Source organism: Belonocnema kinseyi, chromosome 8 (genome assembly GCF_010883055.1).
Source record: "Belonocnema kinseyi isolate 2016_QV_RU_SX_M_011 chromosome 8, B_treatae_v1, whole genome shotgun sequence".
Lineage (NCBI taxonomy): Eukaryota > Metazoa > Arthropoda > Insecta > Hymenoptera > Cynipidae > Belonocnema > Belonocnema kinseyi.
This window is the reverse complement of record NC_046664.1, coordinates 10,424,371-10,432,383: the sequence shown is the minus strand read 5'-3', so window position 1 is coordinate 10,432,383 and position 8,013 is coordinate 10,424,371. Positions and strand designations below refer to the sequence as shown.

At 30.0% G+C, this 8,013-nt stretch overlaps 1 pseudogene; it reads left to right on the top strand.

Annotated features, from left to right (window-relative positions):
* LOC117178072 overlaps nt 1-7,186 on the top strand; it is an 11,991-nt pseudogene extending 4,805 nt beyond the window's left edge.
* Nucleotides 7,187-8,013: the final 827 nt, after the last annotated feature.

Below are 8,013 nucleotides of genomic sequence, written 5' to 3'. Positions count from 1 at the left end.
ATATCTAGTCGGGAGTGGTGCTGACTGAAAACAAATGATTTGGAGCGATTCGCGCGCCATCTGTTGGTCATTCTAAGGACTTATTGAACTACCCTCGTAGTAATTTGAGCCCGTATTCTTTATAACTTTCCATGCGGTTTCCTATGTGGTTTTCTTTTATGATTTTCTATATAGTTTCCCATATGGTTTCCTATATACTCCCCCTTGCTTAATTTTTATATTTAAGTATTGTTTTCAGAATTGTATAAAATATTACAATTTAAAATTTTAAATAATGGGGTAGGTTATATTATAAATTATAATGTGTAATAAATATCCCTCCCATTTTTACAACTTCCAAACTTCTTCTTCATGGAAGTAACTAGAATTTGGTAAATTTTAGGTTTGAAAAAGAATTAACACGTGCTTCTTTGACACTCGACAACTTTAGATGGTTCGTTTTAGTTCGTTCAACCAAGGCGAATAATTTTAAATGGAAATGATTAATCTTTAACCAAATCAATGAATTTTTAATGAAGTAATTCTACTTTCTACTAGGTAGTTTAAGTTTCAAGCCAAAAGACGAATTTTTAAGCAAAAAAGGTCATTGTTAACCAAATAGTTGAAATCTTTAACGAAAAATATGTATTTCCGAAATGAAAAATAAGGTAGTTAAAAATTCTGTTTAAAAAATTGATTTTCCATAAAAAAATAAATGTTGAAGAAGTTTAATCAACCAAATAAATTATTTCTAATCAAAAACATAAATTTGTAGCTAAAATTATGAATCTTCAGCAACGAAAATGAATTTTTAACGAAATAACAGAATTTTCGACCAAAAATACAGATTTTTAATGAAGAAGATTAATTGTTTACAAAGAAAAAACGAATTTTCAAGAAAACATATTAATTTTTAACTAAAAAAGATACATTTTCTACTAAAAGTTAAATAGTTATATTCTCTATAAAAAAGTGTTTTTCGACTAAAATTCTGAATAATCAACGAAATAAAATGTTGAACAAAATAGTTCCACTTCCAACTAACAACAGTTAAATTCAACCAAATACATGAATTTCAACATATTAGTGGAATCTTCAACCAAAGCAGATAAATTTTCTGCCAAAAAGATTAAATTTCTACTAAACAAAGTGAATTTTCAACAATATAGTTAAATTTTTAAACAAAAGAAATTAAATTTCAACTAAAAATATATTTTTTCTACCAAGAAGATTAATTTATAAAAAAAGATGAATTTTATACCAAAGTTTGTTCATCATGTTTTGAAAAATAATGAGAAAACAAAAAAAGGCGCACCTAGATATTTCAAAGACGAATCAATTTGGGCCCTTTCTTTGCGGAACTTTACATATAAGGAATCTTAAAAACCATTCATTTCTACGAAATAATAAAAAAGGATTTAATATAGGTTCTGAATTATTGCTTATATTTTACAGCTCAGAACCCAGAAGATAGAGCAAGGTGCATTGTTGACGGAAAAACTTTCTTGGAAGGAGAGTATTTTGAGGCAAAGGTAGAGCCAGATAAATCGTGCACTTGCCAACCAGGATACGACGGTGAAAGAAAAAATTTAATATCATTCATACTTAAAAGCCTAAGACGATCTTTAAACAGGGAAAATAGGGCGATTTTTTAACAAAAAAAAAAGAAGGGTAATAATAGGGAAGAAAATACAGCCAAATCTGGGTTTATTGTCGGTTTTGGGGCTGATGGTAACCATAAATCCGGAACTGTCTTGAAACACTTTTTATTCTCCTCTTTTCTCTGCTTTCGCACGCATGAGTGCACACCGAACATCCCTCCGCAGCTCCTGTCACTTATTCCCGCGGCGCGGCGTCTATTCTTGGAAACACTAAATCCAGAATCACAAAATCCAAATTCGACTGTACTTTTAATTAAAACGAATGCAGGTACAATCTTAAATTCAATATGAAATGCTTTAAACTCTTAAGATTTTTATAATAGAAACATGTTGAATTTTTAGGCCAAAAATACCAATTTTCTAGAAGACATTCGAATTTTGAACAAAGAATATTTTGAAGCAAGCAAGATGGCTTTTCTACCAAATAAAATGAAATTTCATCAAAAAAGTTCATTTACAAACAAATAGCTGCATAAAAAAAAGTTTTTCAATTTCAAATCAAGAAGAAAAATATGTTTTTAAAATTTGATAATTTTTTAACCATACAGATAAACTTTCAACAAAAAATTTAACACAGTAGTTAAACTTTTGAACAAACAGATGAATTTTCAAATAAAATGATAAATCATGATAAATCTCAATTTTTTTACAAAGCGGTTTAACCCTTAACTAGGTGCTTCAATTTCAATTAGTTTCCATTGTATACTAAAGCATTTTGATCAAAAAAGACTAATTTTTACAAAAACAGATCAATTAAAAATAATTAATTTTTAGAAAACAAAGCAATTTTCAGCCAATAAGATGAATGTTCTAAAAAAAAATTACAACATAATAATTAAACTTTTAACCCAAAAGACGATTTTTTAACCAAATAATTGAATTTTCAACACAAAAAAAGATGGATTTTCAACAGCAACAAAAATCTCAACTACTTAGAGTTGAATAAAAACGTTTGAAACATGTTCATGACAAAAAGATGATTTTTTAGAAGAGAGTTGAATTTGTAACCCGGATAGTAGAATTTTCAACAAAATAATTAAATCTCAACAAAATCGTCAAATTTTTCGGGCCAAAAGATGATTTTTTTGAAAGAGAATTGAAATTTTAACAAAAAAGTTTATTTCCAGCCCAAAAAGATGACTTTTCTACCGAAAGCATGAATTTTTTATCCGAAAAGTCTAATTTTCATCAAAACATTTGAAATTTATATAAAAAAGTTGACTTTCGAACAAAATAGTTCAATATTCTACAAAATCCTTAAATTTTTAACAAAATTATTAGGTTTTCATCGAAATATTAAAATTTTTAGCTAAAAAGACAAATTCTTAACAAAAAGGATTTTAATTTTAAATTAAAGATCAAAAAAGAAGTCTTAGAATACAATAAAAATTTATGATAAATTTTCTTGCTAAAAAGACGATTTTGTTAGACAACAGTTGAATTTTTAACGATATATTTAAATTTATAATAAAACAGTTTAATTTTAAAGCACAAAAGACGTTTTTGTTAGACGGCAATTAAATTTTCTACAAAAATGTAACCCAAAAGGGTGAATTTCCTCTAAAAAAAAGGACTAATTCTCATCAATACAGTTGATTATTAGATTTAAAAATTTAAGATTTTTGAACAAAATAGTTCAAATTAAAAAAGAAAAACAGTTAAATTTTAACAAAATAATTTAATTTCCAACTAAAGAGTAAAATTTATAACCAAAACACGTGAATTCTGAACCAAAAACATAATAGCAGACTTCTTAATTAAAAATAATGAAATTTCAAACAAAAAGAGTTGGATTTTAATATTGATGAAAGAACGATTTGAGAAAATGTTAAAAGAGGGGATTAGGAAAAAGAGTGTAAAATCTGAGCTTTAGAAAAATACAGTACAGTGAAACCCTTCAATAGCCCTCCCTTCTATAGGGTTTGCGATTATAACTCAGTTGAGCACTCAGGCGTGAAAAAACAAAAGCGGAGCGGGCTATAATGAGTCAGTTCCCACCCACCGCCAGTCCGAGAATCGGCGCTATAGAAGAGTTTCACTGTATATGAATTGGTTAAAAGTTCAATTTATTTTTAAATATACAGTCAAATCTGGATTTAGTGTCAGTTTTGGGGCTGAAACTGACCATAAAACGAGAGTCTCGGAATCGTTTTGTCTCTTTCCCCTGTTTCTCTTTCTGCTTTATCACGGCTGAGTAACCAATGCAGTCCCCCGCAGCTAATCCCATCAATCCCCGCGGCGCGGCGTCAATTCTTGAAAACACTAAATCCAGAATCATTAAATCCTGATTCGACTGTACTTCTTTTTTCATATTTACTTTCGTCTTACAATTTTTTTTGCAATCTTAGGAGAAAATGTAGAACCATTCTGCTACACTCCAAAGAGAGCTTATTGTAATCCTGAATTTAGAAACGCGAACGATATTAGAGAGAACTGCGCACCAGTTTATTATAGTACTCAATCTCCCCAAACGTCCTGCAGTATTTTTTCCAGATGTCGTAAGTTAAAAAAATATTATTATAATCATTTATTATGTATTTATTATTATATTATTGTATACAATATTTGAACAAATTTTATTTCAACATATAACTGTTTCAGAAAACAATAACGATACAATAATTTCTAAAGCTGGGGGACCCACAGACGATGAATCTGGTAGGTATTTTCCCTTAAATATTAATATTTACACACTATTAATGACTATTAATCTCACTTATACAAATATATAAAATGACAAGGGAGTAAGTAAGAAAATCATCAATTTCATAAACTTTTATTTTTAATAATCTTTTACACTACTTGGTTACCAGCATGGTGCGGTCTGTGAGACCGCACGGCCATACATACAGGTTTTTACAGAATCTTTTATAAATGGTATAAAACAATGTTAAAGTTTTAATTTATTATTCTCTGGACTATCCCAGCCTAGTTTATTTGATGAAAATACAAAAGTGACTTACTTTAACCAAAAAAGTGAAGAATAGTGACTAATTTCTTAACCAAAAATGGACTGCAATCTATTGATAATAACATAAAATACTTTAAATCCTTTGAAATTTCATTAAATTACTGAAATTAATAAAAAATGTCTTGAAATATTTTTAAATGACCTGAAATATTTTTAATTCTTGAATATCTTTTGAAACCCACTGGATCTGTTAAAAAAGTTTGAAAATAATGAAAATACCTTGGAATTTAAAAAAAATTCCTCATAGAATCTTTAAAATCCTTTAGAATCACTTCTAATTATTAAACTTTATTAAAAATACTCTAAAATATTTGAAATCCTTTGAAATTCCATTAAATTACTGAAATCAGTTGCAAATTCTTTGGTATATTTTAAAATACCCTAAAATATTTTTTAATTCTTTTCAATCTTTTGAAACCCCTTAACACTTTAAAAAAAACTGGAATATGAACTGAAATAAAATTATTCATTCAATTTCTCTAGAATAAACTTTAAAAATCCTAGAAATCTTTGAAACCCCTTGAAATCCATGGAGATTTAATAAAATTCTTTCTATCTTCTAAATTTCCTTGAAATGCCTTGAAATATCTTAAAATATGTGGAATCGCTAAGAATCCTTTGAAACTCAATCAAATTTAATTTATTTTCCAACGTTTTCTAAATTTTTCTTTAAATTTTCGGACATTTGACAAAAAATTGTAAGATCCCTTAAAAGTTTGTATATATTTTTAAATCCTTTAGATTCCCTCAAAGTCGCTTAAATAGAATTGGACTCAAACTTATGTATAGCATTTCTTTAGAAGAAACGTTAAGATCCTTAGAAATCTTTGAAATCCCTTGAAATTTCGATTGATTTATTTTCAAAAATTCACTAGCAATCTCTTGAAAAATTTTGAAATCCATCAAAATTCGTATAAGTTCTTTATAAGTCTTAAAATCCATGAAACTCCCTCGAAATATGTTAAAACCCTTTGGAATAAATAATAAAATATAAATAATTATAATTTGGAATTAAATCTAATGGAATCGCTTAAAACCCATGGGAATTCTGTGAAATTCAAACTAAATGAACTTATTCATTAAAATTCTCTTTAAAACCTTTTTAAATCTCTATAAATCTTTAAATCTTTAAATCTTATGAAATGTTTTGAAATTTCCTAAAAGCCCTAGAAATATTGGAAATAGCTAGGAATCTCTTCAAATTCAATTGAATTTCATTTATTTCCCAAAGCTCAATATAATTATCTCGAAAGCTTAAAAAAGCCTACAATATTCTTTGAAAATCCTTGAAATTTTTTAAAACTTTTAAAATCCTTTGCAATCTTTTAAAATCCTCGGAAATGTTTGGAAATCTTAACAATTCTCTAAACTCCCCAAAATGCTGGACATGTTTTTGAAATTGAACAAAATGTTTTTTCATCTTTCGAAAACCTATGGAATCTTATTAAATTAGTTCAAATATTTGGAAACCCATGAAAATACCTTTAAACGCCTTAAAACCAGTGAAAGTCTCTCAATGTTAAAACCCTTTAGAATCCCTTATAGGTTTGGAATTATTTAAAATTTCGTGAAATTATGAAATCCGACAAAAATGCTTTAAATCATGCGTTTGCACTGTTCAATTTTTTGTATCAACTGTTTTAATATTTTAACATTCTTAATTTCTATACTCATTTTGCTATAATAATTTTTTATACTAATTTTTTAAGAATGGCGAAAAAATTGCAAGAAATTCTACTGAGTTTCCTATAATATTTTTTCGCGAGAGGGAATTGCAGGGTATTTTATGAAATTGCAGAGATAATGTACGCCAGATTGCAGAAGTAATTACACCAAACTCTCGGTTTCAGTCCAATGCCGGGGGTTGCGTGCAAAAAACCTTGGTCACAAATAGAGGGATCCAAACGTAAAAAGTCAGGGCTCTCTGAACCGTTTCTAATTGGAATATATAATATTGCGCAAAATACGCGAGTGAGTATCTGCGCACTACGCCTTTCCACTACGCTGCTGGTCTTTTTCGAGTAACAACCGGCTCTCGCCACGCGAGTTGAGAAACTGCGTGGGCCAACAGTTCTAGGAAGGCCGAGACGGGGGGGGGGGGGGGGGGGGGGGGGGGGGGGGGGGGCAGAAATCGAGAGTTTGGTGTAATTAACCCCTCGCTTTCATTAGAATAATCAATTAATGTTTTGATATTCCTTTATATTTTACAGCTACTTGTGCCTTTGGTAATCTCGAAATGCGAATTGAGGATGAACTTAATCAAGCGACAGATTACAGCTCTGTATGTGTGAAATGCGTATGTGAAGTTCCACCTGTTCCCACTTGCCACCAGCTTCCTGATGACAAATGTGACGTGGCGGTTCATCCTCCGTTTTTCCAAAAATAATATGTCGATTTAACGGCCCTAATTTCATATTAAAAATAATCATTTTATTTCTTTTAGTTGCGACTAGGGAAACATAATTAATTAGTTTTTGCAATACTTTCAGCTGGTTTTTGGGTTCTTATTGAAAAATCTTCATATTATCTTAATTTATATTATAAGTTAATATTGTTATATTCTTAGTAATTGTGTGCGAACAATATAATATTTGAAATTAAAACAGTCAATTTTCTATTTTTTTTAAGATGAACACATCAATGCTTTTTTGGGTTCGTTCAGGGTCCCGTTGACTTAAAAAAACTTTAAAATGTTAGATCAGTATAACTTCAAATTTTTACTAGTACCCGTGTAGAAATTCAAATAGGGAACTAGTCTGGTTTCCGAACATTCGACCCCACTTACAGTCGGGGGCTAGTCAGGTGACCCGACTTATCCTAGTGGGGGCCTGATAGGGTACTAGTAGGGGTCATATGATAATTCATCCGCGTGGAATATTCACCAAACTCCCCAAAATTTGTGGAACATCCCCTAAAACTTTGTCAAAATACTTATTATTTACAGAAATCTCCATAAACTTTTTTGCAATATTTCAAAGTGCTCAAATTTACCCAAGATTTAATGGGGAACATATCCTACGCCTAAAAATGCATAAATTTATGTAACTGAAATTCCGCAAAATTTGTGGAATATTAATTTTTAAAAAAACTTCAGCTGGAACGCAGCAATGAAAGAGCTTCGCTTTGAAGAAACCACCACGTTGGTCACGGTAGTCTCTGCTCCAGGTAATTATGCTTTGTCACTTGTGGATTGCTGTCTTAAACGCTCGACGCGTCGTTTCTGTTGCGCGAGAGGCGCCACGTCGCGCCCTTGCGGACTTTCTTTGAAGCTACCAGTCCAGAACCGCAAAACTCAAATGAAGGTGGTAGTAAAATCTGAACCGTACCGTGCTTAATAGTTTACTACTAGGATACTGCTCTTCACTGATTAAACAAAAACTTCTTCTCTTTCCAATTTCAACT